Source organism: Canis lupus, chromosome 7, assembly GCF_011100685.1.
Source record: "Canis lupus familiaris isolate Mischka breed German Shepherd chromosome 7, alternate assembly UU_Cfam_GSD_1.0, whole genome shotgun sequence".
Taxonomy (NCBI): domain Eukaryota; kingdom Metazoa; phylum Chordata; class Mammalia; order Carnivora; family Canidae; genus Canis; species Canis lupus.
In genome coordinates, this window is record NC_049228.1 from 44021740 (window position 1) to 44045248 (window position 23509).

General features: G+C 47.4%; 2 long non-coding RNA genes across 15 annotated transcripts in view; one reads left to right on the forward strand and one right to left on the reverse strand.

Moving 5' to 3' along the window:
* Nucleotides 1-5697: 5697 nt before the first annotated feature.
* LOC111096745 lies at nucleotides 5698-11015 on the reverse strand. The gene is made up of 3 exons (XR_005362420.1): nucleotides 10562-11015; nucleotides 6571-6741; nucleotides 5698-5870 (listed from the first exon to the last, which is right to left on the reverse strand). It is a non-coding gene; the product is annotated as an uncharacterized LOC111096745 (long non-coding RNA).
* LOC102156787 overlaps nucleotides 10934-23509 on the forward strand; it is a 52865-nt gene continuing 40289 nt past the window's right edge. Inside the window, exons 1-6 of one of the 14 annotated variants that reach the window (XR_005362413.1) lie at nucleotides 11010-11228; nucleotides 11878-12077; nucleotides 16463-16600; nucleotides 17902-18074; nucleotides 18836-19071; nucleotides 21770-21977. This is a non-coding gene — a long non-coding RNA (uncharacterized LOC102156787). Of the gene's footprint in view, nucleotides 11229-11877; nucleotides 12078-16462; nucleotides 16601-17901; nucleotides 19072-21769; nucleotides 21978-22451; nucleotides 23097-23509 lie in introns of those variants that run through there. The other 13 variants (XR_005362418.1, XR_005362407.1, XR_005362410.1 and 10 more) reach the window with 13 other exon arrangements.

Genomic DNA, 23509 nt, shown 5'->3' on the forward strand with positions numbered 1-23509 from the left:
GAGGCCTCTGGACCAGAAACAGGAACTTGGGAGAGATTTTGAAACCGGAAGAGATTATGATCTGCTGGAGGTGGTGAAGAGCCTCAATCACATACACGGGCCTGGGGAAGATGACCCCTCATCAAGTTGCCACGGCTTCTAGTGAAACCAGGTCCAGAAATCAACAGATCTAACAAGCCAAGCTTCCTCTACAGTAGAAGCAATCCTGATAACAAGCCTGTGCATATACTTTAAAAAAAAAACAATCAAAATTTAAAAGAAATGCACATACAACTATATAGGCTAAGGTTGTGGGGGTGAATCTTTTCAGGGCTCATAGTTTTGGGTATAAAAGAAGAGTCCTGGGGAACTAGATGTCCTCCCTTAACAGAGGGCTGCCTGGGAACTCACATCCAAATACTATATTAGACAGCAAGTTCCGAAGAGGTAGAGAACCCCCAGCCCTAGCAGCGATTCCATCTCAGCCCCACTGCTGGCTTCAGTCTGGGCATCCATTCCCTCAGAACTGGGAGTGCAGGTCTGTGAAGCAGGAACCAGAGACTTGGCGGGTTCAGGGAAAGAACAGTCAGGAAGAGGGTGATAAAAAAAAAAAAAGCCTGATCTGTCCCCACAGAGCAACCCAAGATAAATGGCAACCTCAGCTAGGACACACTGAGTGAATTGTGAATTTTTTGTTTTGTTTTGCTGTTTTGTTCTATTTTCACAATGCCAAGCAATTAAATACCCATCTCTGTCTGTTGAGGAAGATATAAGGATGATGCCTGGGAAACGGTAACCAGCTCTTGAAAGAAAGTTATAAAAGTAACCCCGGAGAAGAAATTAAATGAAGCCCACAGCGGGGTAGGGCTGGAGTTTGGGACCCATAAGCCAGATTCCTGGAACCTACAGGACAAGAGAAACACCTGCATAAGGAACAGGTTTTGAATAAAGAGAGGTGACTTGGAACTTAGCTGGGAACAACCGATTTTTTGCCTTTCTTCATCATTATTGAGTTCCTGTAACTGAAACCAGAAGAGAGGGAGGTGAGCTCAACCACAATATTGTACAAAGCTCCATAAACATTTGCAGGTTGATTGATCTGGCCTTGCCGGTGAGATGTCAGGGGAGAAAATCTCAGCTCATATATAACCTTTTGGAACCTCCCCTTCTACCTGGGATGAACACAGTCGATGTCTTTTCCATAAACCTCCCTCTACAGTATTTTGCCCTCTTCCCCCAAAATGTTGCCGTTCCATTATTTCAACATTACTCCACAATAACCATGTTGGATGGAAGCCGTGGCATTTTGCATCCTAGTTTATAGATGCAAAAACTAAACCTAGTTGCGGGGGGTGGGGGCATCTAATTCATACCAACTCAGAGACTGAATCGAGCCCTTCTGAGCCGACTCGGACCGCCGTGTCTCTGTTTTGGGGTGCGCACAGCTTGTGACTAGGTCATACCTCTGGGGACAGTCCGAACGGGACTAACTTTGAGGCATGTCATAAGATTTTGGAGTCTTCTCATATAGAAAGCCACCTCAAGCATCCATTTGGTGATGAATTCATACGTGCAGGTGCAGGTGCATTGGTCCCTGTAGCAGGAAACATCAGACGTTCCACAGGCCTCTGGCCATCTCCCAAGGGCTGATAGTGAGGTGACTTGTAAGTCTGGCTACGCAGTGAACATATCACCCTACCCTGTGCTATTTTCAAGGCCACGGCCCAGAATGAGGCTCAGAATAACTGCCCTGTTATTCAGTGGGCTCAGAGGCAGGCAAGGTCTCTGGCAAATGTGGTCAAGCAGTGTCATCCGTGAGGACAGGGAAGGAGCTGGCAAGTACCCTTTTGTACGTACCCCCCTCCTCTATTGAGCTCTTAAATTAGCTCTGAAAACCAGGTGTCAGCCGTCCCCCTGGAACAAGCCAGACAAGCCATTAAAAACGCCAAGAAGAAATGAATGCCTAAATCACCCTGTCTCTCCGAAGGTAGAGTCTTAACCTAATCACACGTCAAATCATATTTTTTCTTCTCCAGATGGATGTCTTCTTTCAAAGTCTGATGGTCACAGAGACAAAGGTACCGCTTCAGCCTTAACTAACTATTGAAGTTTTACCCCGATAGATTATTTGCTAGGAGTAACTAATATAAAAAATGCCCTGTCAGACAACAGCCTGCTTTCTCTCATTTTTTTAAAGGGTAATATTTGGTTTCATCTTGCAACTACTTGGGGAAAATTTAGCACTGAGTCAGAAAGGTTGGCCAACAAGTAGCACTTCATAAATTGCTGGAGCCCTAATCAATACATATTGTCATCCACTCCAGTCCTTCGAGCAGATTTCTCTCTGCCCCGAGTCGTTGGTGTATTTTATGAGGCTGTTCCAGGCTGGGCTTGCATGGCCTGGGCCTAATGAACCTGTCACCGCGGCTATTGATTGACATGCCAGTGTAAGTGAGACAGGCGATTCCGATTGACTTCCTAATTACTGCTGCTGGGCTGCCTCGCCAACTGCTCGGGCCAGAGGTTAATAGTTTTGATATTTGGCGGCTCCTGGCTGTGGAGGCCGGAGTGAAACTGGCTCCTCGGAAGTCAATACCTGAATCTAGTTCTCAAGGCTACTGCCCTCCCTGATCAATTAAGGCCTCCGTGTTGCTCCTGGTGGCGGCTGACAAGAGGCTGATAAGTGGAGGAGTTTACAAGCAAATGGTTTAAGGGAGTTTAGGAGGCTCTGAAAGTACCGCCCCGGGGCTGAGGATTGGCAATTAAGGGAGAAGGGCGGGGTAGTGTTTGGGGAAGGGACGGGGTGGGGGGGGAAACAGCTGAAGACCCCAAAGACCTCGGCAGTACCCCTGCCTTGGCTGTTTGGGGTTGGGTTTTTCTGCTGGTTTTCCATCCCAAGGATCAAAAATGAAGTGAGTTTTGGGGGGATTTTTGTTCTTGTGGTTCATCCCATGTCCCTGATTCCGCCAGGTGCTGGAGACTTCTGGGGGGAAAAAAATAATAAGCTGACTTCATTCATTCATTGGGCAAAACTAATCGAATGTTCGTCCTGCCCAGGATGTGGGAGGGTGCAGATTTGTAATCATCTTCCATTGGTATCATCACTTAAAGGGTCGGGCATGTTTCACACCCGGGTTTTCATTGGAACTTCGCGTGTGACCACAAAGTCGAGGGGGTTGTCATCTGCAGTTCCCATGAGAATACAGAGGCCCGGCAAGGGTAACTAAGTGGCTCCCCCAGGCACACAGCTCAGGAGGAAAGAAGCCAAGCCTCACAGGCAGCAGCTCGGGTTGTTCTTGCAGGGGCAGGGGGCTGGGATGCCTGGTGCCTGCATCTTAGTAGCTTCCAAAGCAGTCGAGACGAGTCAGAGCAGGTACCAGAGCTGTCAGCCCCTGCTTGGTGCTACTTTTCCTCACCCCTTCAGCCTGAAATGTCCTCCTTTTCTTCTCTACTTACCCGGCTCACTTTCCTTCTGGGACACCCCCTTAGTGAAGGATCACCAGCCCATATGAACCTGCATCTTCTCTGAACTCCTACCTGGTGCCATCCTGTTGCAGATAAAATGACTGTTCTGTTCTATTTTTTTCTTCATACTCATGGGTTCAGTACGTCTCCTTAACCAGACTATAAACTCTTCAGGGGAACAGAATTTACCTCTTCTGTGCCCCCCTCCCTCCCCGCCAGAACGTGGCCCGGTGTCTCTTTCTTTGTGATTTCCTTAATAATTACTGATTCAGGAGAGAGGAATCATGGTCTGTTTTTCTGTGCAGTCAAGCTAGTCTCCTGAAATGTAAACCAGACCTTTAGGAGATTGAAAATTTTAACAAAACAAAACAAAACAAAAACAAACCCTAAGGAACCTGGAGTGTTCAAGTGTGAACTTGGAAAGAAGTGTAGATGTGTGAAAGCTTGAGTCTCCCCTCATCACCAGGACAGAGACACAGCATGTCGCCGCCGGGACCCCACCTGTATATACTTCTCTTCGCTGCCCTCTCCCCCCGTGTTTGGCAGGAGCTCCTCGTCCCTCATCAAGCTTTGTTCTTCGTTTGTAACAAAATAAAACAAAGGAATCCAGAGAACTTCACGTAGGTCTCAGTCCTTCTAAATGGTGACCGATGTGTCCTGGTGTACCCGAGATTGTCCCGGTTTTTAGACTGAAGGCCAGTATCCTGGGAACCACCTTGGTCCTGGGCAGAGCGGGACAGCTGCCACCCGAGCCAACTGTGGCCGCTCGGGGGCCGGGTGCTGGTGTGGGCGGGCGGCCAAGAGGAGCAGTTGCTAGATTAGCACCCTGCCTCCCTGGTCCCTGGGGAGCCCAGGGAGCCTGACCTGCTTCCCAACTGCACAGGTGGGCCTGATTTTCTCCACCAGCCTCTACTCCCATTTCCCCAAGTCTCAACTCCATCTCCCTCCTCTTCTGCTCATAGGAGTTTGTGGGATGACACAGCAGGCCCCCGATTACCCTCTGATGTCTGCTCTGCCCTGTGTAGGACACATGCTCACACCTTCTCCCCAGGGCGAGAGCCCCTTGACTCTGGAAGGCCCGGGCTCGGCTGGACTGGCACCATCATGGCCCTGTTTGGACATCCTCTCCAAAATAGGGGGGCTTCTCTTTTTCTCCTTGTCTCCCCCGGTTTCCCGTTGGGCTCCCATTCCCTGGCGCAGTCCCTTTCTGTTGGCTCTGCTCCGCCTAGAGCACCTGCATTGAGTCTGCGCTCAGGCCCTTCCAGCCTCACCGGCGGAGGCTCATCCTCAGCCTTCCCTGAGTCTGAGGGGGAAGTTGCCAGGCAGCGTGCAGACCGCAGTGTCCCATTCTTCCACTAGCTCTGCAGCGAGGCTCACAGTGAGCCAGCGAGTGTGACAGTCATCTATCAGACTCACGCCAACGTGGTAAAGCGGGTAGGACCATTGCTCCTCGCCAGGTGATGACACTGAGGCCCGAAGAGGTTATTGGCTACAGAGCATGACTTGGAAGCGACCAGGCCACGACAGGAAGTCAGACTCAGCCAAGCGGTGGTCTGCTCACTCGCACGGCTGTCTCATGCCCATGGCACTGACAGATGACAAACTACGTACCCATTCCGCAGTTGGTGGACATTCGGGTTGTTCGGAGGACTGGCCTCATACTCGAGCATCATCAGGATGCGCTTCCTGAGGTGCATTTTCCTAAGAAGCAAATTACCGTGTGGCAGGAGTTAGCTTTTACTTTACTGGATAATGTCAAACATTTTGCGAATCATTTGTAGTATTTTACACTCTCACCAGGAGTTTTCACTGCTCCTTTTCCTTGCCCACATTTCGTTTCTCAGACTTAATTTTTGCTGAGCCCATGAGTGTGCAGTGGTATCTCATGACGATGTCAGTTTTTATTGCCCGGATTTCTAACACATTTGAACACTTCTACATTTGTTTTTTGGCCAAGTAGATTTCTTCTTTCTTTCTTTTCTTTCCTCCTTTCTTTTTTTAAAAAATATTTTATTTATTTATTTGACAGAGAGAGAAAGAGAGCACAAGCAGGGGGAGAGGCACAGGGAGAGGGAGAAGATACGGGATCCTGGGATCACGACCAGAGCCAAAGGCAGAGGCCTAACTGAATTCAGGCACCCTGAATTTCTTCTTTCATGATGGGCATGTAGAAGCCATTTGCTAGCACCTTGCTTTGAAACTCTGCCTCCCTGGAGCACAGCATAGTCAATTTTTCAACTATAGGTAGTGTATAATAAGTACTCAATAATGTTCAATAAATACTTGTTCATTTGTGTTGAATGAAATAAGGATTCTTACCCACTGTAAGCCTTCTACCCTGACCAGCAAAATCAGTTCATGGCTTCTTAGTTCATACAGACCTATACACACCTTGGCTATTTCATTCGATTCTACAATGAAGTAACCTGAGAAAGAGAAATGAGAGGAAACATGAATATGTATTCTATGCCTCTCATGTGTTATATGTTTCTTCTGAGGCAGGACACTGGCCCCAAATCTTTCAGGAGCTGAAAATCTGATGCTGACCAAGAGTGGCAGTTACTTTGGATGCCACTCCTAGTCAACCACAGCCAGCACACGTTTCCAAGAGAAGCAATTTAAATCCCCCATATAGGTTCACTCACCATCTTGAACATGGGGCCTGATCCCAAATCTGCCTGAGGACAGTGAGGGAATAAGGATGTCAGCTGGTTACCAGATAAGAAACTGGGGATAGGTGACCCTTCAAGGTGCTTCCTTGCTTTAAAAAAAAAAAAAAAAAAAAAAAGTACTTCATAGATTGCCTTCTCTCTCTCCCCCTTTGAGATTTATTTATTTATTTTAGAGAGAGAGTGTGTGTGAGAGGAGCAGGAGGGACAGAGGGAGAGAAAGGGAGAGAATCCTCCAGCTGGCTGCATTCTGAGCACGGAGCCCAACGTGGGGCTCTATCCCAAGCCCTTGAGATCATGACCTGAGCTGAAATCAAGAGTCGGATGCTTAACAGACTGAGCCCCTCAGGAACCCCTACAGCCTGCCTTCGTAAGTCCCCATCTTACACTGAGTCCACAAAGAGGTTTTGGGCTGCCCATCCAGAAGTGCCTTGAACTATGACAGTTACTAACTCACCTAACAAGAAGGCCAGTGGCAAGGATGCTCCAGAGTTGATCCATTCCATGGTTTAACCAAGTCAGGTCTCCATGAAGCTTCCTGAATATTCTCTTTGAGTCACATGAAGCCTGCAGCAGCTCAGTCTTCAGGAGCTGTTGTTGCCACAGGCAGCCTCTGGCAGGACAGGTTCTTTTCACAGTGTTACATTAGGGAGGGTGATCTTATTGATCTTATATTTTATTTATTTATTTATTTATTTATTTATTTATTTATTTATTTATTTATAAATTCAATTTACCAACATATAGTCTAACACCCCATACTCATCCCATCACGTGCCTCCTCAGTGCCTGTCACCCAGTCTGCCCCACCTCCGACCCTCCTCCCCTTCTGCAACCCTCTGTTTCACAGAGTTGAGGAGTCCCTCCTGGTTTGTCTCCCCCTCTAATTTTTCCCCACTTGGGTCCCCCCTCCTCTTCTCTTATGATCCCTTTCACTATTTCTTATATTCCACATATGAGTAAAACCATATGGTTATTGTCTTTCTTAAAATTGACTTACTTCACTCAGCATAGTAGGAGGATGATCTTCCCAATGATCATCAGCCAGCTTCCTGTTTTATCAATGGACCTTCTAGACCAGGCACAAGCAAAGGGAATGAAATGACCTAGATGGCTTTTAAGGCCATCCACATCTCCCTGAGGCTGGGGAGGGGTGGGCCTCCCTAACGCACTTGAGAAGAGGAAGTACTGCATCAAGATGGGGCCTCCAGGTGCAAGGGAGGAGGAGGAGAAGGAGAATACGGTCTGGCATGGCGATTTGGTGCCTGCCACGCCCAGGACCAGCTTTCGAGTGCCCAACCTGTGCAGTTGCCTGGGTCCCGCCCTCAACGTGATGTAATGTTCTGCTCTTTCAATCTTAAATTTCTCGTAGTTTTTGAATAAGGAGTTTTGCATTTTCATTTTGCACTTTGCACTTGACCTGCAAATTACTCAGCTGTCCAGACTACGCCTGCCATGCCCTTCACTCTGCCCTCACCACACTGGACATCCCACCTTCCCCAACATACTGTGGCAAATGCACTATTCCCTCTCCCTAAAGCAGCACTGACCAGTCAATGCAAAAAATCACTATCCTCTAGCTACTGAACATTTGAAATGCGACTAGTCCAAATTGAGATGCACAATCAGTATAAACACACACACACACACACACACACACACACACACACCAGAATTTGAAGACTTAGTGCAAAAACATGTAAAACAACTCATTAGTAATTTTTAGACTGATTACGTGTTGAGATGATAATATTCTGGACAAAATGGGGTTAAATAAAATATACTATTAAAATTAATTTTGCTTGTTTCTCTTTACTTTTTAATGGCGCTGCTAGAAAATTTGAAATTACATATATAATTTATATTTTATTTTATATTCTTTTTGTAATATGTTCCATTTCATTGGACATCACTGGCCTGGATCAATCTGAATTCCCTCTCACTCACCCTATCCTTCCTCACCCTTTAGATTTTGGGTTTTTTATTTTGTTCTCTCTTGGCATCCTGCATGCTTGCCATTGGGATCAACTGTTGGTATCCTCTAGGGGAACGGTGAGCTCAAAGACCGTCTCATTCCAGCTGCAGCCCCAGCAGCCCTAGTCCAGTGCCTGGTGCATAACAGGTCTCAATAAATACTTGTTGAAGTTGTTGCTTTCAGGGGTCCCCACACTCCTGACTTTTCTTCCTCATTCCCTTCACCTATCGCTGTCTTGACCAAGCAATTTGAGATAATTATTTCCCAAGTAAGAGGTGATGAAACTTTCCTTTTGGGATGGCTCTCAACTTTAGCTGTACATTGGAAAAACCTAGCTTTGCAAATACTGATGCCCAGGTCCCATCTCCAGAGATTCAGATTTAATTGGTCTGAGGTGGAGCCTGGAGCAAATGGAGGTTGGGAAGATTCACATCTAACCCTAATGTGCCTTGAAGGCTAGAACCATTTACAGCCCATCAAGGACTTGTGGGCAGGGTATCTCCAAAGTCATTCAGTCATTGTCATTGGCCCTCACATCCCCGAAAGTGAATAGGAGGCAACACAGTAGCAAAATCACCTCTCACTGGATACACAAGTCTAGGGCAAACCCTCCTCACCACCAAAGGAGCTTTAGTTCTCTCCTTAGAGAACCCCTTTCTCTATTAGGTCTCTCCCAAGAACCCTCTCCCATCAAGTGCTAAGAACTCCACTGGGTCACCACTTTAGTTCACTGATGCCACCAAGCAGCCATCAGCTGGTAATGATTTCTGGTCAGATGCAAACAATTAAGTTAGGGAGAAAAGAATCCACATTCCATTACCAATCCCCTAAACGGCTCACTCCCTGGTCTAATTGCCTTCTGAGTTCCCCAGACAGCTGTGGCTAATAAGGCAAACACCCCAAAGAACCAAAACTTGAACCCAGAAGGAAAAGAGCTCGGAGTAAATTGGAATGCTCAGCCCATCTCAGGGTTAGCCCTGAGAACTGCTGATCCACCAGCAGGAAAGCGACCGCCCACCTCACTGAAGCACCTTCCCCCTCTCCCTCCACTCCTCCCCCTTTTACAGTCTCTCTCCAAAAAACTCAAGGCAACTGCAGCCTGATTTTTGATGGATTGGCCACTGTGTTTTATTCGACAATGTATATCACTCTGCCAATATGAATTTGCAAGATGGTAAAAATACAACCCCCCGAAAAGATTACATGAAAGGGGAAAAAAATCATTAGGCAATTAAGAATGGCAATAATTCACCCATATCTATGCTTTGGGAAGAAATATTGCCCCAGGGAATTAGCTCTGCTTATCACTTTGTCATCTGTCTGGGGTATGAGTGAGAGGAGGTTTCGTGTGCATTGCTGATGTTTCCAGCAGTATTTCTAAGCGTGATCAAAACGAATGCCAGGCTTTTAATAGAACCCTGTCTCTCCTGGGTAGCCGTAATTCGTACGTATGAAGCTGAGCTAAATTAACTAAACATATGCATTCCTTAAGCACCTCCGCATAAATTCTTTTCAGAGGAAGCGATTTCTGACAGCCATAGAATTTTGGAGCCAGAAGAGACCTTAGAGGTCATCGGCCACCCTCACCATTTTGTAGCTGAGGGCATGTGAAGCCCAGGGAGGTAAAGTAATTGTTCTGGGGTCACACAGCTAATGGAGACAAAAATTCCACTAAAGCCTCCATCCTCCCAACTCAGTGTCTAGCCAGCCCCCAACTCCGGCAGCTCACATTATCCAGCAACCAGCTAGAGGGAAGGCTACCTCCCGCTCCCTCAAGGCACTAAGTTAGAAACCCCCTTTTCTGGGACACCTTCCTTGGCTCCTGCACCCCGCAGTGAGTGGTCTTCTGGCCTCTTCCATCTCCGCCCTGTACTATCACACTTCCCCCACCACTAGGTCGGGCCAGTAGCCCAGTTTCTGTTGTGTGCCCCCAGTAGGCCGGACACTCCTGTGCGCACAGCGGTTTCACATCGATATCATTGGCACCTGGAACATACCGGGTGTCCTCTAGTGATTCGAACAAATCCATAAGGTATGGCTTTCCTTGTCAGGAGAAGAAAGGAGGCTGTTCTTTGTTCCCTCCTTGCACTTCGAGATGACAAGCCAATCTCCTTATCCCTCTAGAAAGGACCCAGTGAGAAGGTCTCTGGTGGTGTGATGCCTTAAGGAGCCCCTGTCTGTACCCCTCCCCTCCTCCTGCCCCGGTGCCACCTGCAGTGGATCTCCCTACTGGGCTCTAAGATCCCATTGAACAAACAGTGCTCTTGCCTCCAGGCCCAGGCACACACCAAGCTCCTGCTGGGCCCCACCTTCAAGGTGAGTCCCTTGCTGAGAAAGCTCCCATTCCTTCCCCCATCCAGTATGCCCCGCAGAGCTATCCCTGGCTGGCCTCAGGCCACACCACCGCGTCACATCCGTTCATCATTTGTAGCACTTGGTCTGCATCACCCTTTCCAGAAACAGCCTTACTTACCATTGCGTCCCTATTTGCTCCTTGTGCCCTGTGTGTGAATATGGATACCCGAATGAGACTGTGAACACCTTTAAGAGTCACGGCGTCTTTTGGATCTGTCCCAAAGCATTGTCGGTGATCAGACGCAATGTTAAGGCGCCCACTGAATGCAATTTGGGAAGTATCTTGCGCCTCAAGGTTGACCATTGCCTACTTGGTGGGGTCACAGTGTAATAGCATTGTGAGACCTCATAAAACAGCCCAGAGGCCTGGAGGGAAGGGAGAAGCGGCCCCATGGCAGTGATCCTTCTCTAGCACTTAGAATTGCCAGCAGCTGTGTGGAGCAGAAACCTGTCTAAAGCACGGTGGCAGATTATATTTTACAAAAATGGCCACAGCCACATTTCCAGTTGTACATGTTTCTATCTCATAAAGAGATGAACCCTGCTTCCCTCTCCTTGCAATGGGACTGGCCTTGGTGGCTGTTTCCATGACCAGAATGCAGTGGGAGCATCACTGTGACAGCCAAGGCTAGGTCATAAAAGATAGGCTGGATCTGCCTTTCTTGGGTTGCTTGACCTTGGAGCCCACCCACCATGTAGAGAGGAACTCATAAGCCACGCGTAAATGTTCTAGCTGAAGCTAACTTAGGCCTCAGTCATGTCATCATCAACTACCAGACCTGTGAGTAAGTAAACCTTCAGGGAACTCCAGCCCTGGACCCTTCCAACTGCCCCAGCTGACCCCAGGTAGAGCCAAGATGGGTAGCCTATGTGCCAAGACTGCAGGTTCATGAGCAGAATGAGTGCTGCAGTTGTTTTAAGCCCTAAAGTCTTAGCGTGATATATGACAGATTAGACAGTACGAATAACTGTTTAATGAAATAAATGTTATTTTTCTTGTAGAACAGAGTCCCAGGATAGGTAGCACAGGGGTGGTACTCAAGAAACAGGCTTTTTTTTTCCCTTCCTGACCCACTGTCCTTAGCATGTGACTTTGGTTCTTGAGATTGCAAGTTGGCTGTTCCATCTGTGGGCATCACATCCAAGGTTCAGGCCAGAAGAAAGGGAGAGGGCACAGGGCAAAAAAAGAGAAGGTCCTATGGCAGCTGAATCAACCCTTACAGTGTTCTATTAAGATGAGATTCAGGCTCGGTACTGCAGTTCCCCCAGATCTGGCCCTGTCGGGGTCATTCTCTGCTCCATGCTGAAGTGGGACAGTGCTGCTACCCCCACTTCTGAATCTCAGTTTGTCATTTAGAAACAGCAGCACCATGAGGGCCTCAGGTCTTCATCAAAACCCTCGTGGTGACAGCTCTACTCTTTCCCTCTCACCAGAAAGCTCAGACATGAGTTAGTGGGAGAGACAGCCGCTGTGTCCCCATTCCTGTCTTTCCCATGACTCCTCTCTGGACAAAGACCTTCACTCAGTTCAAGACCTGCTGACCCCACCATAGTCCACCATGGATACTGAGATACCTATGGCTCTGTGGAGGCTCAAGTTGGGTCCACTGCTTTAAACACATCCCCAGCTAGAGGTAAGGGAGCTTCCCATATGTGTTATGATAGTTAATCTTATGTGTCAACTTGGCTAGACCCCAGTACCTAGGTATTTGGTAAAATATTATTCTGAGTGTTTCTATGATAATGGTTTTTGGATGAGATTAACATTTACATAAGTGGACTTCGGTAAAGTACATTAACCTCCGTAATGTGAGTGGGCCCCATCCAATCAGTAGAAGGCCTAAACAGAACAAAGGACTGACCTCTCCCAAGCAAGAAGAAATTTTGCCAGTAGACAGCCTTTAGACTTAGACTGTAACTCTTCTCTGGGTCTCCTGCTTCCTGGCCTGCCTTGCACATTTTGGACTTACTAAGTCTCCACAATAGCATGAACCAATAAATCAATATCTGTCTATCATCCATCTACACACACACACACACACACACACATCCTATTGGTTCTGTTTCTCTGGAGAATCCCAGACTCAAAAAACAAACAAACAAACAAACAAACAAACAAAACCCCAAACCTGCCCTGTATGTATTCAAACCCATTAGAATAACCTCTTACTTGAGATGCCCAAGGAAAATAAAAGTAATTTTCTTCCTACTTTAATTTTCAGTCAGTATTTTATTGAGCCTCTGCTAATTGCATTAGGTGCCAAGGGGGAACAAATATGAACATGACACAGACCCTGTTTTTAGGGAGCTCATATGCGATTGAGTCACACAGCACACCAGCATTTCCCAAAGTGTGATCCATACAATACTATTCCTGAGATATGCTCCTTAACCAAAGGACTCCTTGTTCTAAGAAGTTTTGAAAATACCACTCAGAGAGATTTTAATTAGGTTGACTATATATTCCAGTTTGTTCAATTCCAGTTTGCACCAATTGTCTTGCATCATTAGGAATGGCACCCCTTTTACTCTCTAAATGTCCTCAGTTGGATCATAAATTATATGGTCACCCTCATTATAACTACGTAAGCATATTAAAGGCTCTGAGTCATCCTGCTTTAAAGAAACCCACTTAACTGCTAAGCTTGGTGTTTCCCAAATGTACCTGAGAACGGAATAATTTTTTACATTAACATCTATTAACAACTCCCAGGGTCAATGCTCTAAGAACATTGCCATAGACAGAAGTAACAGTCGGGTAACCTGCACACACAAGAAATAATAAGGACCAGAGCATCAGGGAAACCTTCCTGAGGAAGGGGATTTGCAATGGGCCTTGAAGAATGAGCAAGATTTTGACAAGAAACAAGAAGATAGGAAGACCCTCCATATGGAGAAGCATCATCAGTCAAAGTTTGTTGTTCCAAATGTGAGTGAGAGAGGTTTGAAACAGCAGCTCTGCTGGCAGAAGGGTTTCTTTCCTCTTCATGATTTCCATTCTAACACCCTGTGGCTGTCAACACAGACTCATCTCCTCGTTGGGGTGGACAATAGAGAGGGTCCTACCAATGGAGTAGGAACCCAAAATACTGCTTCTGATTGATAGGTCCACTAAAGAAGGAGGTCACTGTCAAAATACTTAATATAGTCACTCAGAAGTCGTCGGCATCCCAGAAGCTGCTGAAGCGTCTCCATCAGTCTCCGCTTCTGGAAACTCTTTATCCAATGCAGGCTAATGGGTCACATTAATCTAGCCACAACCACATCAGCAAGAATTTGGATTGGTGCAATGATTAAAAGCTCCCAGCCTCACTCATCCAGTGTGGCAGAGGACCCATTTTGGGGTCTGGAGGTGGTTGATCCTCATGCCTGATTCTTGGTGAGCACAGGGAAGGTAGAGGCAGCAGACCATGAGAGCCAAGCATTCTCCAAAAGATGGAGTCCAGTCCACCTTTGGCTATGCTCTAGCTCATTAGAAATTCCTTGAGGGCAGGGACCAAGGTATAAATGTTTCTGGGATGTTTCCCACCGAACAGGCACACAACAAAATATTCTTTAAGGAAAAATGATGAGGTGTGGAATCCATGTGACTGCACTGAGCCCCATTTCCTTATCTATTGTATTAGGCTAATGATTTCTGTCCTTGTGTGTTCGGGAACTGAGAAATCAGTTGGGTCCCCATACACCTTAACATTTAGGTTAAGTTTGACCCAAGCCATCTTTCCATTGATTTGGGAAAGTCCAAAGTCTTCCTCAAGATTTCTGCAAATCCCATCCTTGGGCCCCCAAACCCCAGAATTAGTTATATTTGGAGAATATCTTGCTTCCCTGAACTTACTATCTCCATTGCACCCAGTGTTTACCTGGCTTAGGACTCAGACTAAAATTTCCATGGATTTCCAGACACTCCATGCACACAAGGGATCTAGATGTGTAGTGGACTTCACGGAATTTTTGAGGAAGTAGAGAGATTTCTACCAGAACAAGCCACTCAGAAATCACGTTAGACATCATAGTTCATTAAGAAGATAATAATAAATCCAAGAAGACCTTAGCCATCTCTACAACTTGGGCTCTGTACTAGCCTATGCTCTTCCCCTCTTACCTGGTCAAAGTCTCTTGCTCTTCCATCTATGAAACAAAAACCTAATTTCTCCAATTTCCTTACTCAGAGTAGTTTCACTATCCTTTATCACCCAAATTCTGCCCCCAAGCTCCCTCTACGGAGTCCCCTTGAAGCCCAGGAAGGATCACCTGTAAAGGCCAAGGCAGGTAAGGCACCTGGGCAAAGACCTTCCTCTTCTATAGTCTTCAGGGTATGGGAAGCATAGGTTGATCCCTAGTTCTCCTTATAACACTGAAGTGAATTGGGATGCTAGTTTCAGCAAACTCCCAGACTCCTTGCATGTAATTGTGAACTTTCCTTGCAGTGTAATCTCATTTGAACATCCTCATTTCCCCTTTGCAATCTTTGTGTTGATCCCAGCATCAGAAAATGCAAGCTTATTTCTATACATATCTAAGTTAATTCTCCTTTCTTTTCCATTTTCCTACGATGCTCCTTCATCCCCTAAAATTTTTGATCAGATAGAGACAAAGCCCTCCTCTCTGAAGACTTGATGTTCAAGGCAGGGTTCTCTCCAGAAGCAGAGGCTGAGTACCTTGGTGCAGGTCATTTATTTGGGAGGTGACCCTATAAAGGTGTGAAGGATCAGAAAGAATGGGGTGGAGAAGGAGAAAAAGCCAACTTAATGACTCATCATCAAGGTTGCAGCCATAGGCAGTAGCTGCTCTAGTCCGCAGGACCTCTGAACATTAGAGAGAATGCCATTTGAAGTTGTTTGAAGGATGAGAGGTTGGAATGTTTGTACACTGGCTTCCATCCCTCATTGGAAGTGAGCCACTCCCAGACAACAGTGCCCTTGCCTTCTGGGATGCCCTCGCTCATTGGTTGAGCAGCTTCCTTCTGGAGAAGGCCCTGGGCTGGAAATGAACATGCACTTGAAATGGACCTAGGCCAGTGCCAGCATGTGTCTGAGCTCATCTGGAACCGCCTCGTCACAGTTGCAGCTGACATTGGAGGTGAGCCAATGGATGCTGACACATGGCACCAAACCCTTCTGCTGCACATAGTAAGAGCTGTATTTGTTAAAAGTTAGGGTGCCTGGGGGACTCTGTCAGTTAAGCATCCAACTTCAACTCAGGTCATGATCCCAGGGCCCTAGGATCAAGCCCCATGTTAGGCTCCCTGCTCAGTGGAAATCTGCCCCATGTTGGGCTCCCTGCTCAGTGGGAATCCTTCTCCCTCTGCCCCTAACCCTACTCTGGTTCGTGTGCTCAAGCTCTGTCTGTCTGTCTGTCTGTCTCTCTCTGTCTCAAATAAATAAATAAATAAATAAATAAATAAATAAATAAATAAATAAATCTTAAAAAAAAAAAAAGTCAAAGGAAAGAGGCTTATTGACAGTTACACTTCCTTACAGGCTCCGATCAAGATTTCAGAATCTCTATAAGGTTGAAATTATGCTTCCAAGTGTAACTGTTATGTACCCTGTTTTTCTTCATCCCTACTCTTAGGGCAGCAATGCCCAGGGGAAAGACATGGGTCTTATAAAAAAGCTATATGCCCATCCCTTGGGGAGGAAGGAAGAAAGGAATTTATCATCAGATTAAATTCTTTGTAGATTGTATATTTTGATGTATAGATCCTTTAGTCCACACAACCTTGCAGCCCCTTATACAGATGAGGGAATGCAGGCTTAGAAAGGAGACACACCTTGCTCATAGCCACACAGCTGGTTGTTCCACCACTCTGCAATGCCTTTGAACACCAGGCATAAAACTTTCAATGACTCAAGTTTTTCTGAGATATAATTGACATATAACATTGCATAAGTTCAAGGTGCAAAACCTAATGATTTGATAGAAGCATGTATTGACAAATGATTGCCACAGTAAGTTAATTAACATCTACCACCTTTTAGAGTTACACATTTTTTTTTGTTATCTTTGTGATGAGAACCCTTAAGATCTATTCTCCTAGCAACTTTAAGCTATGTAACAGAGGACCGTTGACTACAATCAAGCTTAGTTTTTCCTCTTTAAAACAAGACGCATGATTATGATCAGACTTTTGTGGATCCGATTTCCCACCACAGTGAGTACACTTCTCTTCTCCTCTTGTTACTTCCATGACTCTTCGATGTTTAGCCCTTCAGGCTCTGGACCTGAAGAAGGAGCCCCAGAGTTTATAAGTGCCTCACCTTGTGCTCAGCTCCTGGAGCACTTCCCTCTGTCATCTCCATCTGCTCAATGCTATAGAAACTCTCTATTAAAGCTCTCAGGAGCTCAGAGCTGGAAAAGAGAGCTGAGCTGTTGGACCAATTAAAGCAACAAGCCAAAAATGGTGAGCCACCTTGTGTGCCCATCATAGACTAAATGGCTAATGTGAAGGATGGACCCAATGAGATCAGCTGATCTATACCTTCCATCGTGCTTTCCCCACTCAGTACCACTATCTTTCCAGCAAATAGGCCATTGGACATCATCAACTTCACCGGGCACCATATATGTATTAGCTTGTGCTTCTTGCACAACAGAATTTCTCATCCTGGGTGGAGGGAGCTCTGTCCACCAGCTCCGGATGATGGGTCTGCTGGAAAAAGTCTGTCCAACCCTGGTTCCACTGCAGGCGGGGGAGCCTAGGAGTCTGCTCTGGGGAAACCCTTAGGCTGCTGGTCCCAGGCAGAGTCAAAGGGATCCAAGCTTCCCCTCTTCTGCAACCTCACCCTCCCACCTTCTCCCCATCCCCCCAAAAAGAGGGGAAAATCAATTTCAATCAACGTGGAATGTAATATTATCAAATGTCAGCTGCTGAGGTCATGCGCTTTGAAAATTATCTTTGACAGCTTCTGGTCGACTTAATTAAGTGCTCCCCAAAAAGGGGGGAGGGAGGCAAAAATACTCTGATTGCTAGCTGCTCTGCCTTTGTGCTTTAGAGCTTCTATTGACAACTCTGAGCAAGATTGCCTTAGGGGGTTTTATTGATAGATTCTCGCCTGATATTGGAATGATTCTTGCACAGATAAATCACATTTAGATTTGTTGGTAATTGAGGAGAATTGATTGGTGCAGGAGGGAAGCCCCCAAGGGGTGGTCTCCTTGTCCTCATTGCAGGAAGCTCAGGGGAAAGTGGGGAGGGGTGTCATCGGAGAACAGAGAGCCTGCAGGGGAGGACCCAGACCTCATTGTTTATCTGTCAATTCTGACTTCCTCAGAAACTTGCTCCACCTCGTCTCCTCCCAAAGGAGGGGCACAGAGGAGAAGATGAGGTGGAGGCTGGGGAAAGATTTGTTCCAGACACTTTTGGGTGGCGCTGTTTCGGGAGTGTCCTGAGTCATGTGATCGTGACCTCAGCCTGAACCTCTCTCTCTTTCTCTTCTCTCTCTCTCTTCCAAGTCAGACTATGCCTCTCTGCTCCAGACCCTTCAAAGACTTCTGCGCAGAGCCCAAGAGTTCTAACTTCACAGAATGGCCTCTGTGGGCTGGCCCTGCCTGCCTGAGTCCAGCCGTCACTCCCTCCTCTCCTATCAGCTCAGAACTTCTTCTGGCCTCCTTCTCCCCTCCTTGGGGTCAGTTCCCTTAGGGGTCAGATTGTGGGAGCTTCTCCCTTGAGACCTTCCCCAAAACCAGAGGCTCAAGCAGGTCACGACCAAGGGGATCCCTAATAGATGTCCAGACCTGTCCAAACAGCAGAGCTTTTGTGCCCAAATCCATCTCATGTGGGATCCTCACTGCACAAATCAGAGACAAGCAGGGGGCTGCTGTGTGGCCAGGACCCCGTCAACTGAGCCTTCATCTCTCCCATTTGTGGTGTGTCCCTTGGAATGGCAATGAGCACTGTTTGAATACCACTGACTCAGTCCAACTCCATAATTCTCCAGACTGCTAATGCCCAGGGTGGGAAAGTGATTTGCCCAGGGTGTCGGAGCCAGGAGGAAGACTAGAGCTAGGACTTCTGATCCCCAGACTGGCTCTTCACTAACCATTAGCTTTTCACCTATACCATGCCGCCCCTCTCGTATTACCACTGAGATAACTGAGGTTCAAAGGCATAAGGTGATGTGTCCTGGGTCACACAGAAAGGCATGGGTGTGACAGAAAAGCATGGGTGTAAGCAAAAGTCAGACTCCAATGCCCAAGTCCTGGCTGAAGGTTTGAAGAAAGAGCTAGTATCCTATCGAGCCCTGTTCCCATGGTGGAAGGCAACCACCATCTTCTAAAGCTGGTGTTCCTTCAGTCCATGGACCCCAGCCCCATCCATCGCAGTGCAGCAGACATTTGGCTCTTATATCTCTGGTCCTCATCTTCCCACTTCCCACTCTGTTCCTAGATTTTCTCTTCTCACTAGTTTGTGCCTCACTTACAACTGGGGATTGTGGCAAACAATAAAAGCACTCAAAGAAACTGGGTGCGGAAGCACAGTACTTGTATCTGGAAAAATCTCCTAACCCCCCAAGGTCCCTGCAGAGGAAGCACGGGAGAGTGTGAGCACCAGGAAGAGATTGGAGCTGGGCCCCAGCAATGGGCAATCACTGCCAACCTGGTGACACCTGGTGGTGCAAAGAAGTGAGTTTCTGGGGGTTATACACTCACTTTGTATTCTTTTTTAAATGTGATGGAGCCAGTCCATGCCCAAGATTGGCCTTGGGCTCAAACTTGATTGACTCTCCTCACCCCCCTGAGCATGGAGAGACTGCTCATGGCCAGTCCTGGAGCAGAGGATGGCTTCGCCCTCAGCCATCTCCATCAGTTCCTGGCCAAACAGTGGCACAAGTGACCAGAGCTGTCCTTGGGACAGTGGCCCCAGAGACACTGTGATCACCAGGCAAATGACCAGTGGCTTCATCTTTTGCCATAACAAAATATCATAGCCTGGGGCACTTAAGCAACAGATATTTATTTCTCCCAATTCTGGAGGCTGGGAAGCCCAAGCTCAAGATGCTGGCAGATTCGGTTCCTGGTGAGCCCCTCTCCCTGGCTTAGAGATGACTACTTTCTCACTGTGTGTTCACATGGCTTTTCTTCATTGCAGGCATGTGAAGAGGGCTCTCTCTCTCTCTCTTCTGAGGGCACTAATCACACATGGGGACCCCACCCTCACTATTTCATCTAAGTCCAATTAGCTCCAAAGGGCCCCTCCAAATACCTCCAAATACTCTCACATTGAAGATCGGGCCTTCAACTTATGAATTTGGGGGGACACAAACATGGAGCCCATAATAACCAGTGTTCCAAGGATGCAGCCAGAGGTAGAGAAGGTGACAGCTGGAGGCTGATACCAAAAACCCAAAGCTTAGACACAGTCACCCAGCCCAGAAGGACCAACAGACTCTCCTTCCTTAGTCTCACCTCCTCCCCTACCCCTACCTTGAACATTTCTTGCAATTTGCAGTGTTGGCTTTGGGAAGAGATAAACTATGTGGTGTCTGAGTTGGCCTGCAGGGGGCCATTTTCAGGGTTCCTGCTCTGGCTCCAAGCTCAGGTGGGGACTCTGAAATGTATCTGTGGGTGACCTGACTACTCAGCCTAGCCAGTCAGTGACAGAGTTGGACAGCCACCCGGGGCTGTGTAGACGGCAGGGCGGCTGGCACCCCAGGGGCCCGGCAGAGGGAGAATGAGTGGGAGCTGAAGTGAGTGTGTGCCCTGCTGCTGCAGGCCTAACTGAGTGCCCTGGCAACTGTCCACAGAAGCTCTCAGCAAGGGGCATGTTGTTCCAACTGGTCTGTCCAGGGAGGGTGTTGTGTTCACAACAGTTTCCCATAGGTTAGCCTTGACCCTGATGTGACAAAAATCTCCCTTACACTCTCCAAAGAAGACCCCCTCCTCCAGGGGGGTGGCCTTTGGTCTCCTAGACCCCGTGGTCCCTCTGCCTGCTGGCTTTCCTCCTCCTGGGACCCGCTGCCTTGCCTTTTGCCACTGTGCTCTTGCATGGCTCCCTGAGCCAGACAGTTGGTAAAAATGCACATGTGAAGATGTCTTAATATTAAATATAATTAGATATTATACCACATGCAGGGCTGTATGATTAGTGAAATATATGATCATTAGTTATTAGATTAATGTGTCTACTTGTGTAACTGAAAGCCATTTGCAAGCCGAAATGAAATAGCTCAATTTGCTGTAATTGACTGATCTCCCAGAGAGAGAGTCGTACATTTGCTTATGTACAAGGCGATTTCTTCAGATGTCGTCCCAGATGCAAGACAAAGAGCAGCCTCTCCCTGCGCCCCAAACCACGGGGCCAACTCTGCCACTGACTGGCTGGGCAGCCAGAGTAGCCAGGTCACCCACAGAGACATTTTGGGGTCTCTGTTGAATGGAGGTATCCAGGTTGGGCACCAGTTTCTCTTTGTGCTGAAGGGTTACCTTGGTCTAACTTCCCCCAAGAGCCCCGGAGGGAACACTGGCGTCCTGCTGGTCAAAGACAAATTGAGCTGCCTGGTAGACACTTTACCCTAGCCCCCTCCCCATTGCTTTTACTCTGTGTGTGTGTGTGTGTGTGTGTGTGTGTGTGTGTGTGTCGGTTTCCAGGACAACCGAGCTGCAACTAACTAATAAAAAGGTTTGCAAAGCACTCCACAAATAGAAGATACAACTGGAATACTTATTATTGTGGTTATGGCCCAGTAATAACCAGATGCTAACGAGGGTGGCACGAGATTAAATTAAAAATTGGCAAGCTGCTAGGCAGCCAGGGCTGGTTCACAGGGCGTGAGCCTGCCCACTCCCTTCCAACCAGCAGGTAGTCCTTGGCCGCGCCAGCGAGCGAGGCTTCGTTTTCCCACCAGAAAGGGGGCCAGTGTGCCACCAGAGGGGAGCCCTCTGCGTCCTTAGGCAAGTCAGGGATCAGTGACCAACAGGAGATAGCACATTCATGCCAGGCTGAATTCATCCACACGTTATTTGAGCCACAGAGCTGATTTTCGAATAAGTGGCCTAGGTGGTAGTTCACTTCATTGTATAGATAAGAAAACGGAGTCAGAGGGAAGACAAACTGTGGGATCCTGGGCACATGGTTGTCCTCTCTGGACCCCTGTGTCCTTGGAGGGAATATGGTAGGCTCACGCTTTAGATTGTTATCATCATACCCAGAATAGCTAGTACCCTAATTTCTCTTCTAAAGATGTTTTCCCCTTTGTAGTGTGTTTAGCAATCAGTGCCTTGAAAACTCCTTAAGAGACCTTAACTAGAGGTTTCACTTGCAATTTTATTTATGAATCAGGCAATCAATCAAATTAACAAGTATTTATTGAATATCTAATAGGAACTGAGTATGCTGCTGCGGGATAGCAGAGAACAGAAGTTTAGGATGTGGGCCCTGTCCGCAGGGAGCTTCTGACCCAGTGTACAAGGTTGGCACACGGGAGGAGCTTTGGAATGAACACAAAGGAGAGTGTCCCAAGCTGAACGGGAGCGTCTCTGGTGCCCCGGAGTCTCTTCAAATGACAGAGACGTCACTGCAGGCTAAAGAGGTCAGAAAAGGCTTGTGGAAAAGCTGGGGCAGGTGGGAGGCTTGAAAGCACAGACTTCACATTTCCCTGAGCAGTACACTTAAGATGTGTGCAGTGGGCGATGCCCCCTTCCTATCTCATCTTCCATGATACTTAGCACTGTCTGATATATTATACATCATATTTATCTATCTTGTTTTCCCCCAACCAGACATGTAAGCTCCAAAGGGCTGAGACTGGAGACTGTTTCGTTCATTGCTCTGTCCTCAGAGCCTGGTACACAGTAGGTGCTCCATAGATGATTGGTGAATGCTTGAGTGGCTGGGGTTCCCCCTCACCCCACCCCTCACTGTCTTCCTCTGCATTCTCACTCTTTGGTGCTCATCATCTCTTGCCAGACAACAGCAGAACTCTCCTCGTAGGTTTCTCTTGCCAGAAACCCTGGACCATTCACTTCCTCCTAATTTGTATTCTGATTTTTTTTTTCATGTTTAGCTGTCAAGTTCATTCCAAGGTCCCTGAGAGCAAGGCTTGGTCTTCTCATCCAGCCAACATTTGTTACGCACATACTAGGAGTCAGGGATTGAGTTAGGTGCCGGAGAACAAAACTGTGGTGACAAAGAATAATCATGGCTCTCAATAAGTCAAGCTACATGATGGAGAAAGTAAATAAAAAGACAGAAAGACAGCTGCCCCGTAAAGTGCTAAGGAACCTGGATGCTGTATAAGCACCTAAGGTCCAAACATCATGTCACAGAGAAGTGGTATCTAAGCTGAAGTGTGCAGGATGAGTAAGAATCAAGGAAGCAGGAGACAGGATGACCCGGACTAGAACAGCACCATAGCAGAGACCATCACAAGCTGAGTCCTTGGGGACTGCAAGGTGTCCTGGGTGGCTGGAGTCCACAGGCTGGGCTAATGGAGTGAGCCTGGCCAGGTCGACAAGTGTGTCAAATGATGGTGCCGTCACTGGGTTTAGCAAACTAGAGGCTGGTCTTTGGCTCTCAGTCCACTTGAGAGAAGTTTTGAAAGCAAGACAGAGTCTGACCCAGGCTTTGGAAGGTGAAGGGGTGGGAAGAAGGTGACCTGAGTGTGCATGGGGCAGAAGGAAAGATCAGGTGAAGGCCAGCGGAGGGTCATCAGGTCAAGGGAGAGATTTTATGGTTTCTGTTTTGATGAGAAAGGACTGAACTCTTCATATTGTCACGGGAGAGAAGAAGTGGGGCAAGGATTAAGGGTTAGGGTTTGACACACCACTGTACCTTCTCTGTCCATGGGGTGACAGCCACCTTCCCCACTCCCTACCCCACAGGAGGACTCATCCTCCACCACTCGGGGAAAGGAAGTGAATGTGTCCTGTAGAGGACTGGAACACTTTTACATCCCATGTAAAAGTTTTGGCCTCTGCCTAAATTACCAATGACTGTATCTGCCTGCGTGAGGGGAGACTAGGGGCAAAACTGTCTCTCTGGCCTCAGTCTCAAGAACTCAAGAATGAGCAGAGAAAAAAATCCACACACTGTCTTTTGCAGGATCTATATCTATATATCTAT